Source organism: Neoarius graeffei, chromosome 2 (assembly GCF_027579695.1).
Source record: "Neoarius graeffei isolate fNeoGra1 chromosome 2, fNeoGra1.pri, whole genome shotgun sequence".
In the NCBI taxonomy this organism is placed as follows: domain Eukaryota; kingdom Metazoa; phylum Chordata; class Actinopteri; order Siluriformes; family Ariidae; genus Neoarius; species Neoarius graeffei.
The window spans coordinates 91,721,446-91,740,196 of record NC_083570.1 but is presented as its reverse complement, the minus strand read 5'-3'; the positions used below and the strand labels follow the sequence as shown (position 1 = coordinate 91,740,196).

General features: G+C 41.9%; 1 protein-coding gene across 5 annotated transcripts in view; it reads left to right on the top strand.

The window, feature by feature from the left end:
• ndst1a (N-deacetylase/N-sulfotransferase (heparan glucosaminyl) 1a) overlaps positions 1 to 18,751 on the top strand; it is a 241,469-nt gene that overhangs the window by 148,331 nt on the left and 74,387 nt on the right. The window contains exon 1 of one of the 5 annotated variants that reach the window (XM_060915194.1): positions 4,701 to 4,722. The exons of 3 other annotated variants lie outside the window; for them this stretch is intronic. The gene's annotated coding sequence lies outside the window, so the exon portion shown is untranslated. Of the gene's footprint in view, positions 1 to 4,700; positions 4,723 to 5,113; positions 5,170 to 18,751 lie in introns of those variants that run through there. One more of the 5 variants, XM_060915192.1, reaches the window with a different exon arrangement.

Here is an 18,751-nt window from a genome sequence, read left to right as displayed (position 1 = left end):
TGACCATCAAGTACCCAGATTTTGTGTTCTATCTGGTTTGGCTGCCAAAGAATCAAGTCCAACCCTGGATGAAACTTAGCCCATGTTCTGAGTGGGTGCCCAGTCTGGATTGTTTCTATCGTATAATTTTGCTGGTGCTCCTAGAAGCGAAACGGTAATACACGTGTTAACATTATAACAACGACCGAGTGAACCACGACAAGAGAACGCTCATTTTATAGCAAAATTCTAGCAACACGAAATAAAATTCTTCCATGATATTATCGAGAAAGCTTTTGAATCTCAGCTGAGATAAAATGATTCCTGCAAACACGAGCTGTTTTGGTTTTAGCCTCTGTTAGATCAGCCCTGCCGATGTTGTTCAGCCGTGCTCGTCTCTTCTCCATACTAAGCCTTAGAGTTTCCTCGCCCTCTTTCTGGATCACGGACAGAATTCTAAAAAATCGGAACATGCCCCGGTCACGAGTACTGTTGTGACCACAACCATATACAGCACAAAGATATGGCAGAGCTAAAAGAACGCTTAAAGCAGTGGAAAAACAAAGAGAGTTGCACACACGTGACTGTGTTTTGTATGGAATGTCGCTTGACCCCGCATTTGTGTCTCCACCAACATGGCCAACATCCAGGTTTCTATTTTGCTTTGACGCCACTTGCAAGTCAAGGATTAGGCCGGTTAATGAGTTTTCAGGAAAATCACTACTCCTCCCTGAGTTTTCACTGGATGTTGATTCTGATTGTTTTGTGTAGAAGATCAAATCATTCTAATTGTTCTCATGAAGCACAACATAGCTAATTATAAACGAGTCTCGTTTCTCATGGTATGGCTGTGTGAGCTACTGCGTCGCTGACGCGCTGGTTTTTCAGTGTTAAATAATTAAATAATATTGGCTGGGGGCGGCACGGTGGTGTAGTGGTTAGCGTTGTCGCCTCACAACAAGAAGGTCCGGGTTCGAGTCCCGTGGCCGGCGAGGGCCTTTCTGTGCGGAGTTTGCATTTTCTCCCCGTGTCTGTGGTGGGTTTCCTCCGGGTGCTCCGGTTTCCCCCACAGTCCAAAGACATGCAGGTTAGGTTAACTGGTGACTCTAAATTGAGCGTAGGTGTGAATGTGAGTGTGAATGGTTGTCTGTGTCTATGTGTCAGCCCTGTGATGACCTGGCGACTTGTCCAGGGTGTACCCCGCCTTTCGCCCGTAGTCAGCTGGGATAGGCTCCAGCTTGCCTGCGACCCTGTAGAACAGGATAAAGCGGCTAGAGATAATGAGATGAGAATATTGTCTGGCTTCTTTTCATGGTAGATCAGATATATTCCATTCAGCTAGCATGATACTGAACGAGTCGAATCTTTCTCTTTCAAAATTCCCTCAGAATTTTCCGTATTTAACGAAGCAAACCTGGCGGCCATGCTTGTTTACAGATTGTCACAGTCGCTCCCAGGCGAGAAAGTGTCCTGTATGTATAATAATTATTAATAATTCATAAATCATGAGCTATTATTTAAAAGTATAATTGAAAAATGCAATGTTTTGCTGGCAGTTTGTTAGAAAACCATATCATGCATCATAGAAATGTTTTCAGATATCATGATGATATTTTTTGTCATGTTGCTCACCCATAATTTGATTTTTTTTTCTTGATGTGCTAAATTGATGAATTGTTCTCATTTTTTTTTTACAGTCCTGGACTTTGAAAATTGAACTTTGGTCTCTGTAACCGTTCGAACGTGTGGGTGGAGCACAGAGGACGGCAGGACAGAGATCAGGTGTAACCAAAGGCTTTATTGCCACACTTTTCAGTTTAACAATATATTTTCGGCACATACAGAGACACACACTAGCGTCTCGTCCAGGGATGAGCTCCTCTGCTCTCGCTCTCCCTCCTTAAATAGGGCGCGGTCACTGGGAAGACACACACAAACACAGGTTAATTGCCGTCAGGTGTAGTGATTCTGCCACTTACCTTCCCTGACTCAAATAGCATGATGAACGCCTCGGGGTCATCCTGCGGGCCCATCTTGGTGACGGTGAGGGGAGACGGGCCCGCGGCCGGAGTGCTGGTGGACCCCGCCGACGCGAGGAGGTGCCGGAACGCCTCGCGGTCTTCCTGCTGGGCCAGCACCAGGGCTTCGAAGCGCCGCTCTTGTTCCTTCCGGAGGGTGACGAGCGCCTGGTGCTGGCTTTGCTGGGCCGTGGCGAGGGCGTGGACCAGGTCGGCGAACGGGGAGGACTCCATGGGGCTGATCGGTCGGTGCTCCACTCTGGATCCCGGGTTTCGGCACCACTGGAACCGTTCGAACGTGTGGGTGGAGCACAGAGGACGGCAGGACAGAGATCAGGTGTAACCAAAGGCTTTATTGCCACACTTTTGAGTTTAACAATATATTTTCGGCACATACAGAGACTCCGCCCTCCTGTCACAGACCGGCACTTGACCACACCCCCGCTGCCACAGTCTCATTTTAATTGGTGGTTTGGTGGATTATTTGAACTCCTTTAAAGAGGGCAACTGTTTATATTTAACCAGCTAACGCTCTCCTGTTTTTGTATATTTATATCACAAGGATAGGGATATCCGAGCACAAGGATATCTGACCGTTTTGACCTTGTTGGGACATTTGTTTGGTTCACATGGAAAACCCAAAACTCATTCATTTATTCATTCATTACTCAGTCTGGATGATATGCTTTACAGCTAGACTTTTCTTATTACCAGGTGGATGGCTATACTAGCAAAATTGATGAAAGCATAAGTATTTTTCACTTTTTTTTTAAATTCCCGCTGGCCAAAAGGCCTCAAGGGAGATTATGTCATGGCAATGTCCGTCCGTCCGTCCATCCCGGGAAGGGTGCTCACCTTCTGGCATCAACTCCTTTCACAATTTTTGGATGAATTTCATGAAACTTGGCAGGATTCTTTCTTATATATCGGTAATATGCATATTGTAATTTCGTTCAATTCGGTCACATTTTACCAGAGTGACAGCCCTTGATTAACAAAATTATAATTTGACAATTTCATGAGAGTGTGTTTTACTTCTGAAATCAACTCCTCTCACAATGTAGAGGAATTTCACCAAATTTGACAAAAGGCATGTTGGTAGTACACATATTGTAATTTCGTTCAATTTGGTCGCATTTTACCAGAGTTACAGCTCTTGATTAGCAAAATTATACTTTGACAATTTCATGAAGGTGTGTTTGCCTTCTGACATCAACTCCTCTCACAATTTTTGGCTGAATTTCTTGAAGCTTGGCAAAAAGCCTTGTTATATGACGGTGATACGCATATTGCGATTTAATTTCGTTTGTGAAAATTTTCCCACAGTTTTGACCCTTGATTAAATAACTTGTACTTTGACAATTTCATGAGGGTGTACGTTCTTCTGAAATCAACTCCTCTCACAATTTGTGGAGGAATTTCACCAAACTTGGCAAAAGGCTTTGTTATATGACAGTTATACGCATATTTAAATTTTGTTTAATTTGGGTAAATTTTACCAGAGTTATGCCCTTGATTATTAACAAACTTGTACTTTGGCAATTTCATCAAGGTGTGTTTGCTTCCTGAAATCAACTTCCCTCAAAATTTTTATCTCCCGCTGGCCGAAAGGCCCAAAGGAGGATTATGTCGTGGCGATGTCTGTCCATCTGTCCGTCCCAGGAAGGGTACTCAGCTTCTGAAATCAACTCCTCTCACAGTTTTTGGTGGAATTTCATGAAACTTGACAGGATTCTTTGTTATATATCGGTGTGGCAGCGGGGGCGTGGTCAAGCGTTGGTCTGTGGAGGGAGGGTGGAGTCAGGAAAGGTAAGTGGCAGAATCCCTGCATCTGATGGGAATTAACCTGTGTTTGTGTGTCTTCCCCAGTGACCGCGCCCTATAATGGCCCTTTTCCACTACCCTTTTTCAGCTCACTTCAGCTCGCTTCAGCTCACTTCAGCCCGACACGGCTCGCGTTTCGACTATCCAAAAACAGCACGACTTGGCTCGCTTCAGCCCTGCTTAGCCCCCAAAACTCGCACCGTTTTGGAGTGGGGCTGAAGCAAGCCAAACCGAGCTGAGTGAGGCTAGGGGCGTGAGCAGACACTCCCCTGTGCACTGATTGGTGAGGAGGAGTGTCCACACACGCCCCGCAAGCACACTGGGATCTGTAAACCCGGAAGAAGGAGAATTACGAATTACGAGAATTATGAAGCCTTATGCGCCTCGCCTCATCTATACGCTCTTGCCAGTATCTGTTGGCGTTGTCGGTGACAACAAGCCACAGCACCAAGACCAGCAACACTAACGACTCCATGTCCTCCATGTTTATTGTTTACTCTCCGGGTTGTGAGACTACCGCTTAAAAGATCACTGATGTCACTGTTTGCGCCGCTTAACAACATCACGTGACGTCCACCCACTTTCGCTAACTCCACCCAATGTGTCCACCCACTTCCAGCCAGCACGGTTCAGCGCGGTTGTAGTCGAAATGCAACTCCAACAGCCCCACTCGGCTCGACTCAGCCCGACTCAGCACGGCACGGCTCAGCCGCGTTGGTAGTGGAAAAGCGGCATAAGAGGAGAGGGAGAGCAGAGGAAGGGAGCTCTCCCGACCAGAACACGTGTGTGTGACGTGTGTATGAGCGAACGCTGAAAAGCTGAAAATAAAAGAGTTATTGAGAACTCAGTTCTGGCCTGCTGTGCTTCTGTGCTCCACCCAACTGGTATAATACTACAATCGGTAATACGCATATTGCAATTTTGTTCAATTCAGTCACATTTTACCAGAGTTATGACATAGTTGCCAGTGGGGGATATTGTGCTCTCAGAGCACTCTTGTGTATTTTTTTTTTCTTTTTAAATGCTGGTTGAGTTATTTCATGTCAAGGATCATTGTGTATAAAACATACATGCTGTTTATTTTTTTTCTTCAATTTTGCTTTTAATAGCTTCCATCTTTTTAGTTCAGTGTAAGTTCTCTGATAAAGTATTATAGTGGAATTCAATAATGAGTTCACGGCCCTCTTTTTTGGACCCTCTAATAATAGAGCAACATTTCAAGGACAGTTTCATTGCAGAAGGTCACCACGTTTGAATATTTCCTTTTTTCTCCAGGCTTCCTCTCTCTCCCTCTCTTGCCTCTCACATGATGAGATTGCCTCCTGCATCTGCAGAGTTCTGTAACGAGGTAATTCCATCACAGGAGGATGGCAGAATTAGGTTTTGAAATGCAATTTGGAATCAGAAACTCAAAACATGGTCCAAAAATAGACCGATTTAAAAATAAATAATTAAATAATTAATTAATTAAAAGATCGTATTTGAGACAACGATGCACTGACGAAATAAGACTGTGTCTGTTTGTTCTTTGCTCCTTCTCGTTTCTCTTGGTGTGATTGATTTTTGAATTGATAAAAACCCAAGGAAAGGGAACTAGAAGGACAACTTGTTTATTTTATCTAGCACAAGCTTGTCTAAAGCTGACTGACTGATAGAAGCGATCACTGCAGGCAAAGAAGAAAATGAAAAGAAGAGAAGAGTTCATGCTCAGCACTTAAAGGACCTTCGTGAAAACTCCAAGCTGGGTTGTTTGCGATGGCATTTACTCTGACATTTCTTGCTGATGAACTTTATTCCTCTTTTAGACAGAGAAATTGCTTTCACCTTTATCATAGTGCCTCACTTTGAAGGTTTTGTAGATACTTTTCTTCTTCTGTCGCTTTGCTCGCATTTTTGTAATAAAGCAGCGTTAGTTTGAAACGCAGTTTGCTGATTTCGAGTAGATTGAGCACTGCCTCAGATTCAACTTGAGCAAATGGGAAAATGGTCATAAATGGATCATAAATGCATCTCTGTCTCACCCACACATACCATTAACATTGGATATACATCATTGGATGACCTAGACTATGTGGATGATTTAGCTCTGCTGTGAAATAACCACCATCAGATGCAGGAGAAAACATCGAAGCTGGAGGATACCTCAGCGAGGATCAGCTTGAACATCAACAAGAGCAAGACCAAGGTGCTTAGGATAAACGCCACCAGCGAGTTGCCCATCGTAGTCGACGGAGAGCCTCTTGAAGAAGTGGACTCATTCACCAATCTTGGAAGTGTGGTGGATCGCCTCAGGGGTATGGATAAGGATATTGCAACTAGGATTGGGAAGGCAACGTCTGCCTTCCTCCTGTTGAAGAATGTGTGGGCATCCAAAGATGTGGGCTTACAACAAAAACCAAACTCTGGATTTTCAAGTCTAATGTGAAGTCTGTATTGTTGTATGGGGCAGATATGTGGAGGACAACCAAGAAGTCCAGTAAGAAAATCCAGATGTTTATCAACAGCTGTCTGAGGAGAATATTGTGAATATGTTGGCAGGATAAGGTTACCAATGAGGAATTATGGAAGCAAGCAGGGGAAGAACCTGTTACATTACAGATAAGGAGGAGGAAATGGGAGTGGATAGGCCACACCGTGCGTAAGCCAGAGAGGAACATCACACGACAGGCATTGACCTGGCACCCTCAAGGAAAGAGGAAACAGGGATGGCTGCAAAACAGCTGGAGGACAGATTCGGAGAAAGGAATAAGTTGGACGGATGTAGGGAGAAGGGCCCAGGATCGTGTGCGTTGGAAAAGGATAGTCAGTGGCCTATGCTCTGCTGGGAGAGAAAGGCCTAAGTACAAATAAAGTAAGCATACCATTAACAATGAGTTTCCATTGGGGTTTTGCAATGATCTTTTTATTTGCATAAACAGAACTGCTGCTAAATTTCATACAGCTTTCGTTCTTTTTTTTTCAGTTTTTTTTTCTTTTTTATTATTATTATAATACCAACACAAAGGTTGTACAATATAACAAAACAAAAGACAATAGACAAAGACAATAGTGCAAGGACAGCGAATACAAGATGTGTAATGAACAAAGGGAAGAGGTAGATTTTTAAAGTGGAAATTAAATCCTTAAGTGATTCATACAGTATCAGTGATTTGTAGTATATACACCGTACCAGTCAAAAGTTTGTACGCCCCCACTCATTCATAGGTTCCTCCGTATTTTGGCGACCTTCTCCACTGCAGAACAACACTGAAGACACCAAAACTCCGACACAACATATGGAACACACATGGAATTATGTGATAAACAAAAAAGTAAAAAAAAATAAATAAATCAAAGTCCCTTCTACGCCAGGATCTGGTCTTCCCAGGCAGTCTCCTATCCCAGCAGCTCTTTGAGGTGCATGGGTGCGGCGCTAATCTCCATTTCCACAGCCTTCAGCCTCTCGCCTATACAGCTAGGGTTACAGTGGGGGGCGAGGCCTCTGGTAACCGCGAGAGTTTGACTTCCCTACTCACATCTGTATTGCAGCGTGCCTTGCCAAATGGCAATAGGTACCAATTTTATTATGGTCTTTGGTATGACCCGACCACAAGTAGAACTCACGATCTTCCAGTTAAGAGGTGGACACGCTAACCACTAGGCCTACTCGTGGACTGTGATAAACAAAAAGCCGTTAAAAAAAATCATATTTTAGATTCTTTATGGCACATATAACATCTTTTGCTCTTTACAGCAAATGACACAATTAGATTAGATTAGATTAGATTAGATTAGATTAGATTAGATTAGATTAGATTAGATTAGATTAGATAGAACTTTATTGATCCCTTTGGGAGGGTTCCCTCAGGGAAATTAAAATTCCAGTAGCATCATTACAGGATAAACAGAGAATAGAATAGAAAAAAGAGAGAACTTCTAGATAAATTAAGTCTTTAGAAAACTTCTAGATAAATAAATTATTTACATATACAAATATATTAAAAAGATATCAAAAAAGGTAGAGTTTAAAACGAAGATCGTCTGAAAAATCAACCAATAAACAGCCTAAATATCCTTTATCTCTTTATATACAGCATGAAATACTGTATTAAATGTAATTTCTACAATAAAATTAATAGAAAATGCAAAGACAATAATGCTGTATGGGAAAAATCCAGTAAGACATATGTGGAACTATTTGAATTGCCTGGGACTTGTTTGTTTGTTTGTTATGTTTGTTTTTGTTTTCTTTTGTTTCATTCCACCTCACGAATTCATTTTACGTAAGTAATTAACTGTTGTCTTCTCGGATCTCTTTCATTTAAAATGACCTACATAGACTTTTATTAACCTACAACAATCCGATAAGTGATTTTTTAAAGGAACAATTAAAAAAAAAACATAGCCTGTATTATTCCAATACAGCAACAATGTGGAATAATGGCTGTTCTGTTCTGGGGTGGGTTTCCCAAAAGCCTCTTAACACTAAGAGCATCTTAACTAGGAGAGAGAATGTTCATTGTGCTGCTCGCTCTACCATTTAACGATGATCTTTGTGCTATGACGCTTTTGGGAAACTCAGGCCTGTTCTGTTTCCTCTGTGTCTTACTTGCACGCCTGCTCATGCACAGCTGCCATTAGGATGATGAAAATGGCTTTTGCAGACCCATTTATATATCAGTGTTGTTTATATGGACCCTCACTGAGATGAAGAGAAGATGATTGTTACAATTGTATAGCTATAAAATCTAAAAGATGCCTCGGGGAAATGGAACGCAACATTAAGCAGTGAACAGAGCACAGTGGTTTGGAGGTATTTTATTTCACACACACACACACACACACACACACACACACACACACACACACACACAAAATACTGACATTGACTGGAAAATTATACTGGTCCAAGACCAAACACTATGATCCTAATTAAGACAGTTGTATCTTTTAAGTACTTGAAACAACAAAATAACTAGAAGAAGGGAGGGAAGAAATCTTAACACGTACTGTACTTTTAAACCACACAGACATCCTCAAAGAGATCAAACAAAGGCATAAATGCAGCCAGAGAGGGCGGTGTGCATGTTTGAGTTTTCTATAAAACTTGTCCATTATGTGGATGAAACAATATCAGAGTGCACCTCTATGCAACCACATGAAGCAACCATGCTGGACCGTTTACAAATGTGGAAGGACAAATTTGAAATGACTCAGTTATTTAAGATGACTTTGTTTTTGTATTTGACAATTTTCTTTTGAGGACCAAAACCTGTTCCAGCACGACAATGCTCCTGTGCACAAAGCAAAGTCCATGAAGGCATGGTTTGGCAAGGCTGGTGTAGAGGAATTCGAGTGTCCTGCACAGAGCCTTGACCTCAACCCCACCCGACTGAACACCTTGGAGATGAATTGGAATGCTAACTGCACCCCAAGACTCCTCATTAATTCATTGTGACTGACCTCACTAATGATCTTCTGACTGAGGCTACGTTTACACTAGACCGTATCTATCTCGTTTTCTTCGCGGATGCACTGTCCGTTTACATTAACCCCCCTGGAAAAGCGGGGAAACGGGAATCCGCCAGCGTCCACGTATTCAATCTAGATCGTATCAGCTCCGGTGCTGTGTAAACATTCAGAATACGCGAATACGCTGTGCTGAGCTCTAGCTGGCGTCTCATTGGACAACGTCACTGTGACATCCACCTTCCTGATTCGCTGGCGTTGGTCATGTGACGCGACTGCTGAAAAACGGCGCGGACTTCCGCCTTGTATCACCTTTCATTAAAGAGTATAAAAGTATGAAAATACTGCAAATACTGATGCAAATACTGCCCACTGTGTAGTTATGATTGTCTTTAGGCTTGCCATCCTTCCACTTGCAAGTAATAAGTGATATGCGCTGGGATCACACACACAGCGGCTCAGTCCCGAATCGTGGCTTGTTCACTTCACTCGCGCACTCTGTGAGCTGCGCAGGGCCGGAGTGCGCACCCTCCAGAGGGCACTCGCTGTTCAGGGTGGAGTGATTTGGAGCGCAGGATGCCTGCGGAGCCGAGCGTATCCGCGTATTGGTGTTGCTGTGTGCACGGCTAACGGTTTTAGTGTAAACGCGAATCATTTTAAGAACGTTAATCTGATGATCCGCTGATTCGACGTAATGTAAACGTAGCCTGAATGAGCAAATCCCACAGACATGCTCTAAACAGTTTCTCAATGGGCTGCAAAGCGCCATCTATTGGACCGTGATTTTTTTTCCGAGTTGAAGCTAATTTTTATTCGTAGTAGGGTCCAATTGCTGGGTTGCATTCTATGTCACATCCGCCTCATTAAGGTATGGTCACACTACAGCTTGCGATGCTTTGCGATGGGTTATTGATGAAAATGAGGCATTTTGGTGGCGAACTAAAAATTGTGGTCACACAGCAGGCGGACACTTGATTGGCATGCCTTTGCGCACTTGAGTCTGGTGCAGCTCGTGCAGCCACGCTCGTTCACGGAGCATGTTGTGCACTGACTTGGGACCCAGTCATTATGAGAAACACCTGATACTGATTTGAGCACAATCAGCACATGCAGATATGGACACTGTTTTCACAGAGGCTTTGCGAAGTATTATCATCACTGTCGTGTTTGTTTCTAGCTATGTTTGTAACACTGTTTAAATACTCTGCTTTATGATTCTGCTTTCTGTTCTGCCTTCATTTTTGTAAATATTACATCTGCTAATAAACACTCTTCCTGCACTTAGATCCGTCTACCGCCGTTTATCTTGCAATGTCCTGATCACCAGATCTTTAACCCAGCCACATATAAAAAGTTGTACTCCTCTGTGCTCTTCCAGATTTTCATCTGTTTGTCCATGTAGAATGATGTCTGCAGCACCAGGTAGTCTGAGGTGTTGGGGAACTCAAGAGATGGCTAATTTTTCAACTCACTGGAAAATTCCTTCTTTGTTAGCATGTAAGGATCTAATACCATTGAGCAGGGGCTTCAAAGTTTGGGAGAATAGCAGGGTACAAATAGTTTACAGCAGGGTGCAAAATGGTAAAATGTCTGCCAGCGGCAGACATAATGCACGCAAAGCGTGCAGGGATAGATAGATAGATAGATAGATAGATAGATAGATAGATAGATAGATAGATAGATAGATAGATAGATAGATAGATAGATAGATAGATAGATAGATAGATGCAAGTACGAATTTTTCATGGGTCGGGATGGTTTGGAACAGGCCAGCCATCTAAAATTGGGATAACATTTACCCGGGATGGGTATTTGAGGCGGGTCGTCTAGCTTAAGCTTGATTAGCGTTGTTACGCACGCCAGTGTTTCCCACAGAAATTTTGGAGACTATGGGGGCAAGCCATGGGGGAGGCGCGGGGGTTGTTTAAAATTGAGTGATATGTTAAATATTAAGTTATTACTGAAAAACTATTGATTAAAAAAAACAGACACTGAGAAATGGTCCTATAAACAACTTTACCAATATAAAAGATTACCAGGACTACAAAAATGCAGAAAAATAGGCTTTACTTATCCAGATGCACCTGTTGGTTCAAAAGTTAAAGTGCAGAGAACCTCACAGCACAACATGAAGTTACCTTAAAATATAATATAAATGCCTCAGCTTTCATGTAAGAAAAAAACTATTAATACTAGTGCTGTGTGCAGGCAGTCTCTCCTGAAGACTAAATTAAACAATAATTATACACTAATAAAATAAATGGCTCAGGCTTCATAGAAGAAAAAAACAATTTGAACAGAATCTCACAGTATGATGCTGAAGCTGCCTAAACAATGGAAAATAAAATACCATTTTGGCAAAAACGTTGGCATCCATTAATTTCTTGTATTAAGTAAAAAAAATATGTTGCCAGATACTGCTGACGTTTTACAGCCCAAAATATGTTCAAAACCCGCCAAAATGCACTTAAAACCGCCCAAATTGGGCGGGAAAACGCGCAATCTGGCAACACAGGGGCAGTAATGGCTGCACTCTTGTCGAGGATGTAAACACAATCTGGCAACACAGGCGGCAGTAATGGCTGCACTCGTGTCGAGGATGTAAACACAGTTGACGCGGCAACGGACATACATGACATAGTGGATGTAATTTATGTTCACAACTTTTTTTGCTGTCAGAAATATTTAATATTAAATTTTGTGACTCGACTGACAATAGCCGGCGGCATAACAAGCCATAGCCGGCGATTTGCCGCCGGTGACCGGCTACTTTTGAGACCGCTGATTGAGTGGTTTCTATATCCAGTTCTTGGTTTTAATAGCTTTCTTGTTTGCTGTACACAAACATGGCAATAAGTTCTTGTGTTAATGGACCAGACTCCACTTTTGGATCATTAATCCCTTTTGATTGAGAATGCCCTGCATCCATGGTTTTATGTTGGTTTCTGGCACATCCATACAGTTTTAAATACAATACCTACAATTAACCCTCTGGGGTCGGGAGCTTCGCCAGTGAAGCTCGGCAGGTTTAGAATGAATAGATCATGTATTTATATAAATATCTTTCAGTTTTTTATCATACAAGCATGACAGAATCTTTATACTTTACACTTTCCTGTGTGCCCACTGCCAAATAATATTATATTTTTTTAATTACCTAAATTAGATGAAACATAAAACTTGTCACCTTCCTTGGTCACACTGGAGTTGGAGTGCTGATCGCCCATTTATGCATTCATAAAAGACTATTCACATGGTAACTGCATGATAATCACTTTCACTCTTTCGGTTTCAATTGGTTTCTCTTTCCTGGTGGGAACGCCCACTGTAAACGGGATAAAATCTGTCAGACATAGTTTAGGCTATTTGGAGGTAAAACTTGTTGTGAGATGGCTCACCGATTTTATGCGCTTCGGATGATTCAGGATAGCAATTCAGTTTCAGGACAGCGATTCAATTCATGATTCAATTCATAATTCAGGACGGCAATTCAGTTAAATCTTGATTAAGATTGGGATTAAGAGTTGGTCACTAATGATGAGCGGTGTTTTTTTTTCTTTTTTTTTCTTCGTCTTGATCCAGCCAAAGATCAACTCAAGTAAGTGTAAATATTCTATTTCTGATGAGTAGATCGGTTGATATGCATGCGCTGTAGTGCATACACAGGAAAAATGAAATTTTTTCCAGAGTTCAAAGTATTTTCCTCAGAAATAGTTAATTTTGCTCTATTTTGAGTTTAGAGAGTAAAATTTGAGGTTGGAGTGGGAGCAAAATTACAGAGTGATTGTGTAACAGAGTTGGTTGTGGCTCTGAACTGAGTAAAATAGTACAAGAGTTAATTTCAAGACACACTGAATCGAGTCAAATACCAAAATAAAGTCAAATACCAGATAAATGAAGGTGTTGTAAAAAGCAGTTTTAGAATTGTGTTGGAATGTGTGAAAAAAACATGATCTTACCCATTGTGACTTTACACTACCATTCAAAAGTTTGGGGTCACTTTGAAATGTCCTTATTTTTGAAAGAAAAGCACTGTTCTTTTCAATGAAGATCACTTTAAACTAATCAGAAATACACTCTATACATTGCTAATGTGGTAAATGACTATTCTAGCTGCAAATGTCTGGTTTTTGGTACAATATCTACATAGGTGTATAGAGGCCCATTTCCAGCAACTATCACTCCACTATCACTTTTGAACGGTAGTGTACCTGATGGGATTAAGAGTTGGCAGTGGGAGGGGTTTTCACTCTTCTCATTGAATGGAATGGAATTTTTTTTTACTCTTCTCATTACCCCTCCCACTGCCAAACCTTTATCCCAAAACAACAGGACATACATTTTTGATGGCCAGTTAATTGTCCAAATCAATGGAGCAGATTTAAATTTTTGTCCTTAACACATTCCTAAAACTGAACAGAATCACCTCAAGTGACAAAAACGATTGAACACAATGGGTTAGGTCATGTTTTTTCACACATTCCAACACAGTTCTAAAACTGCTTTTTACATCTTCATTTATCTATTGTTTTAAGTACAATCATGATATACATACTACATAGATATTATTGTAGCTGAACTTGTGCTAAATACAAAAAAAGTCATATGACTTTGAAAATACTGCTTAGATTTGTTGAAATTGACAACAAAATCGGAGCATACCAAAATCATTAGAGTGCCAGAAAATACCCTCAGACCCCAGAGGGTTAAAACAGTTTGTCTTTATTGCATTTATTTAATTCCTGGGCTCCTAACTATAACAGGGAGTGATGTTGCATTCCATTAATGCTCTTTGCAATAGATTATTAGATCCTAATAGAATAGATGAGCCAAAATAATTGGGGATCTTTTTTTTTTAATGGGCCCCGACTCGTTACAAGTATGAATAGGTGGGCCTCAAAGTAGAAAAGGTTGAGAACCCTTGTTCTAAAACCTAGTGGAAGGCCTTCACAGAAGAGTGGAGGTTACTATAACAGCAAAGGTGGAATAAATCTGGAATGGGACATTCAATAAACACATGGGTGTGATGGTCAGGTGTCCAAATACTTTTGACCATATAGCGGTGACTATCTGAAATTATGACAAATTACAGTTTGTCATACAGAATGCATGGTGAAGGAAAGCAAGTGCCCTCCTGAGATGTCACAATGCACTACAGTGTGTTCTTGTAATAATACAGGAATACACACTTTGATGTTTGTAGTCAATGGGCACATTTCAGACATGGCAAGTGTTTGGGATCCTGGATGTGCACACCACGCCACACCACACCACACCATAAAGTAATCACTGCACCATTCTTGCTCAAGAGATGTATCTTCAGAATGAAAAGGGTTCATTAGAAAGTGAATGGGAAAAGCTTTCTGAGAGGTTCCAAAAGAAAAATCCTCGTCGATGTAACCTTTAATGGTGTCTTGAGAGAAATGAGACCTTAAGGGTGTGAGTGTGCTCTGCTTTAACCCCAGCATCTGGATAAAGCTTGAATTAGGTATGTTCCAGATTGTAATGTCAGTTTTTGAACATCGTCCAGTCATTCCGAGGTTTACTGCCTATGTTTTGCCAGCAGCTGTTTCCACATGAAACATCATGTGCTGATTTAGAGCTGGACTGCTGTAAATATGTATTTGTGTCGAATATTCTTGCAATTTCATGGGAATTCTAGACTCATACATGCATATCCAGATATCCAGATTTGGAAAACAACTTCATCCTTTTTTTTTTTTACTGTAAAAAAAACACAGGTACAAGCATGCCGGTTGCTCAAAATACATACCGTGGTGAGGAAACTCTCATTCACCTTGAGTGTAGTACATTTGTCATGGTACAACAATTAAGAAAAGGCACATTCTGTCACCTAAATTGGCATTTTTATAAGGATAGAAGATCAAAATCCAGACAAAAATCAACATTTTTCAAAATATTTGTAGGTATGTGGGAATACGCCTCTCATCTCATAATAGGTCTCTAAGGTCATTAGTTTTTGAAGAATAATTATAGTAGTGATGGGCATTTTGATGCTCTCGCTATGTTTGGTGGTGAATGTGGAGTCTTGGTCATTCCATTGTCAGTTCATCAAATGTCTCCCACCTAACTGCCTTAGATTCCTTAAAAATTCCAGAGGGAAGATATACTTCCTAAGGAAAAGTACAAAATTTCAGGTCTTTCCTATAATCTATGCATCCATCCATCCATTATCCGTAACCGCTTATCCTGTGCAGGGTCGCAGGCAAGCTGGAGCCTATCCCAGCTGACTATGGGCGAGAGGCGGGGTACACCCTGGACAAGTCGCCAGGTCATCGCAGGGCTGACACATAGACACAGACAAGCAATCATTCACACTCACATTCACACCTACGCTCAATTTAGAGCCACCAATTAGTCTAACCTGCATGTCTTTGGACTGTGGGGGAAACTGGAGCACCCGGAGGAAACCCACGCAGACACGGGGAGAACATGCAAACTCCACACAGAAAGGCTCCTGGGCTCGAACCCAGAACCTTCTTGCTGTTAGGGTGACGGTGTTAACCACTACACCACTGTGCCGCCCAGCAAGTAAACACAAAGTCTCCCCGGTCACCCTAATGGTATTGTTAACCAATTTTAAAAATTATTTTATCATTTAAATTCTTTAAACCATTGTATTAAGATATAAGATGCCAGTTGACATGTGTTTGTTTAGAGGCCCTTTTAAATATAGTTTGCAAGACGAAGCATTCAGATCAACCTTGTAGCCACCTATTTCATCTACGTCACGGAGCCTTGCACAAACATTTACCAGCATTTGAGCAGCCAGAGCGAATTTTGATGCTCTCACCATGTTTGGTGTGAATGTCAGGGAACTGATGATGATGCTAAGTGCCACACCAGCAACGTACATGATTTCATGCCACTGAACATGGACTTGTACCATGAGTTGGCCTAGTGGTTAGCGTGTCCGCCTCTCGATCGCGAGTTCTACTCACAGTTGGGTCATACCAAAGACCATCATAAAAATGGTACCTACTGCCATCTGGCAAAGCATGCTGCAATACAGATGCGAGTGGGGAGTCAAACTCTTGGGGTTACCAGAGATCCAGCCCCCCCACTGTAACCCTAGCTATGTAATAGGTGAGAGGCCGAGGGCTACGGAGATTGGCGCCGCCCTAGGCGCTACATGGCATGGGAAGGACTTTGATTTGAATGTGGACTTGCTTTTGACCCACGCCTTTCAGAAAGTAAAAAATGTCCAGTTTCAAAATTTTTCCTTGGGTCCTGTGGATCCTGCAGACCACATTAGAAAGTAACCACCAGCCGTAGAACCCTAAAGGAAATCAAATCCTTTTATTTAAAAAAAATCAGTTTTCTATAATTCTAACATGGTTGTGTGGAGCTGACTCTTCTTCTGTCAGGGTGATTATGGTTAAGATGATGAGAGCGAGTGCTTTATAGAGATCATCGTGCTTGCCTACCTCTCCCTCTCTCTCTCTCTCTCTCCACTCTTCATGACTCTCCATTTGACAAAAAGAGCCAGCGTCACTCGCTTGCCCAGTTTCCATGGAGAGCATGTGGTTTCCACGGCGCTGGTTTGAGAGATTTTGCGTGAACGTTGATGTATAGACGTGCGTGAATGTGGAGCATGGAGAAGCCACAGGGATTCGCGCTGACCCCCTGCACTCACACTCACACAAAGAGTCACACAATACCTCAAGCGCTATTGTTCGACCTTCAACACGCTGCACTCATTTATCTGATATGATTTACTTCAAGGACTTTTAACAGCATTTCACAAAGGAACTCCACTTTCTGCTCAATCTTCCTGTAGCACAGAGATGCTGGAATGCTTATGGTGTGTTATACCGTACTGTTAGAGTCAGAAGTTTATATATACGGACATGAATGTCGTCATGATAATATTGGGCTCTCAGTGATTTCATTGTACAGGTCTTTTTCTGTGGCACAATTACTGTACAACATAAATCTTTAATTGAAAAAAAAAAAAACCACAAGAAGTTGGTGCACAAGTTGAATATATCTAGGGGCTTTCTGAAATCAAAACTATATGTAGAGGGTTAAAAATATACAACATATACACGTTCATGACTCAGTAAGTTACAGGATTAAAGTTCACCTAGAAAAACCTGGCACTATTACTAGACATAGCTGGTGAAAATTCAAATTCAGTCCAAATTGCTTGAAACTGCTCTCGTTGAATTCAGAATTGAATGCAGAACAACATCATTTTTACAGAATTAAAATATTTATCCGTTCTGGAGATATTATGAATCATAGATTGAAAAAACGGCTTAATTTTTTTAGAAAACTGCGATAATATTCTGTATGAGGAACACATGGTCCAAAATGGGCCTTGTTAACGAATGAGATCAAATGTTTTTTCTTAATAACTTTTCTATTTTTCAAGATATTTACATGGAAACTGGCAGGCACGGTGGTGTAGTGGTTAGCGCTGTCGCCTCACAGCAAGAAGGTCCGGGTTCGAGCCCCGTGGCCGGCGAGGGCCTTTCTGTGCGGAGTTTGCATGTTCTCCCCGTGTCCGCGTGGGTTTCCTCTGGGTGCTCCGGTTTCCCCCACAGTCCAAAGACATGCAGGTTAGGTTAACTGGTGACTCTAAATTGACCGTAGGTGTGAGTGTGAATGGTTGTCTGTGTCTATGTGTCAGCCCTGTGATGACCTGGCGACTTGTCCAGGGTGTACCCCGCCTTTCGCCCGTAGTCAGCTGGGATAGGCTCCAGCTTGCCTGCGACCCTGTAGAAGGATAAAGCGGCTAGAGATAATGAGATGAGATGAGATTTACATGGAAACTGGCAGGCACGGTGGTGTAGTGGTTAGCGCTGTCGCCTCACAGCAAGAAGGTCCGGGTTCGAGCTCCGTGGCCGGCGAGGGCCTTTCTGTGCGGAGTTTGCATGTTCTCCCCGTGTCCGCGTGGGTTTCCTCCGGGTGCTCCGGTTTCCCCCACAGTCCAAAGACATGCAGGTTAGGTTAACTGGTGACTCTAAATTGACCGTAGGTGTGAATGTGAGTGTGAATGGTTGTCTGTGTCTATGTGTCAGCCCTGTGATGACCTGGCGACTTGTCCAGGGTGTACCCCGCCTTTCGCCCGTAGTCAGCTGGGATAGGCTCCAGCTTGCCTGCGACCCTGTAGGACAGGATAAAGCGGCTACAGATAATGAGATGAGATGAGATTTACATGGAAACTGGCAGGCACATAGATGGTTGTATACTGAATACAAAGTTTGAAAAATGAGTAAAAACAAATTACGCAAATTAGTGTTTGATTAGTATTAATTATGCTAATTAGGTAAAAGCATTAAATCTGTACACTCAAAAAAAAAACTAATAAAAGATTATTTCTAATGCCCTCTTTGTGCTCTGTAGGCCTTTGTAGTTCTCAAAAGTAGGGCCTACTAGTGTTTCTATTAAAGAATATAAATGATTATTTCAATTAATATTCACATCTTTCAAGGCGAACCTCGAAAAAACCATAT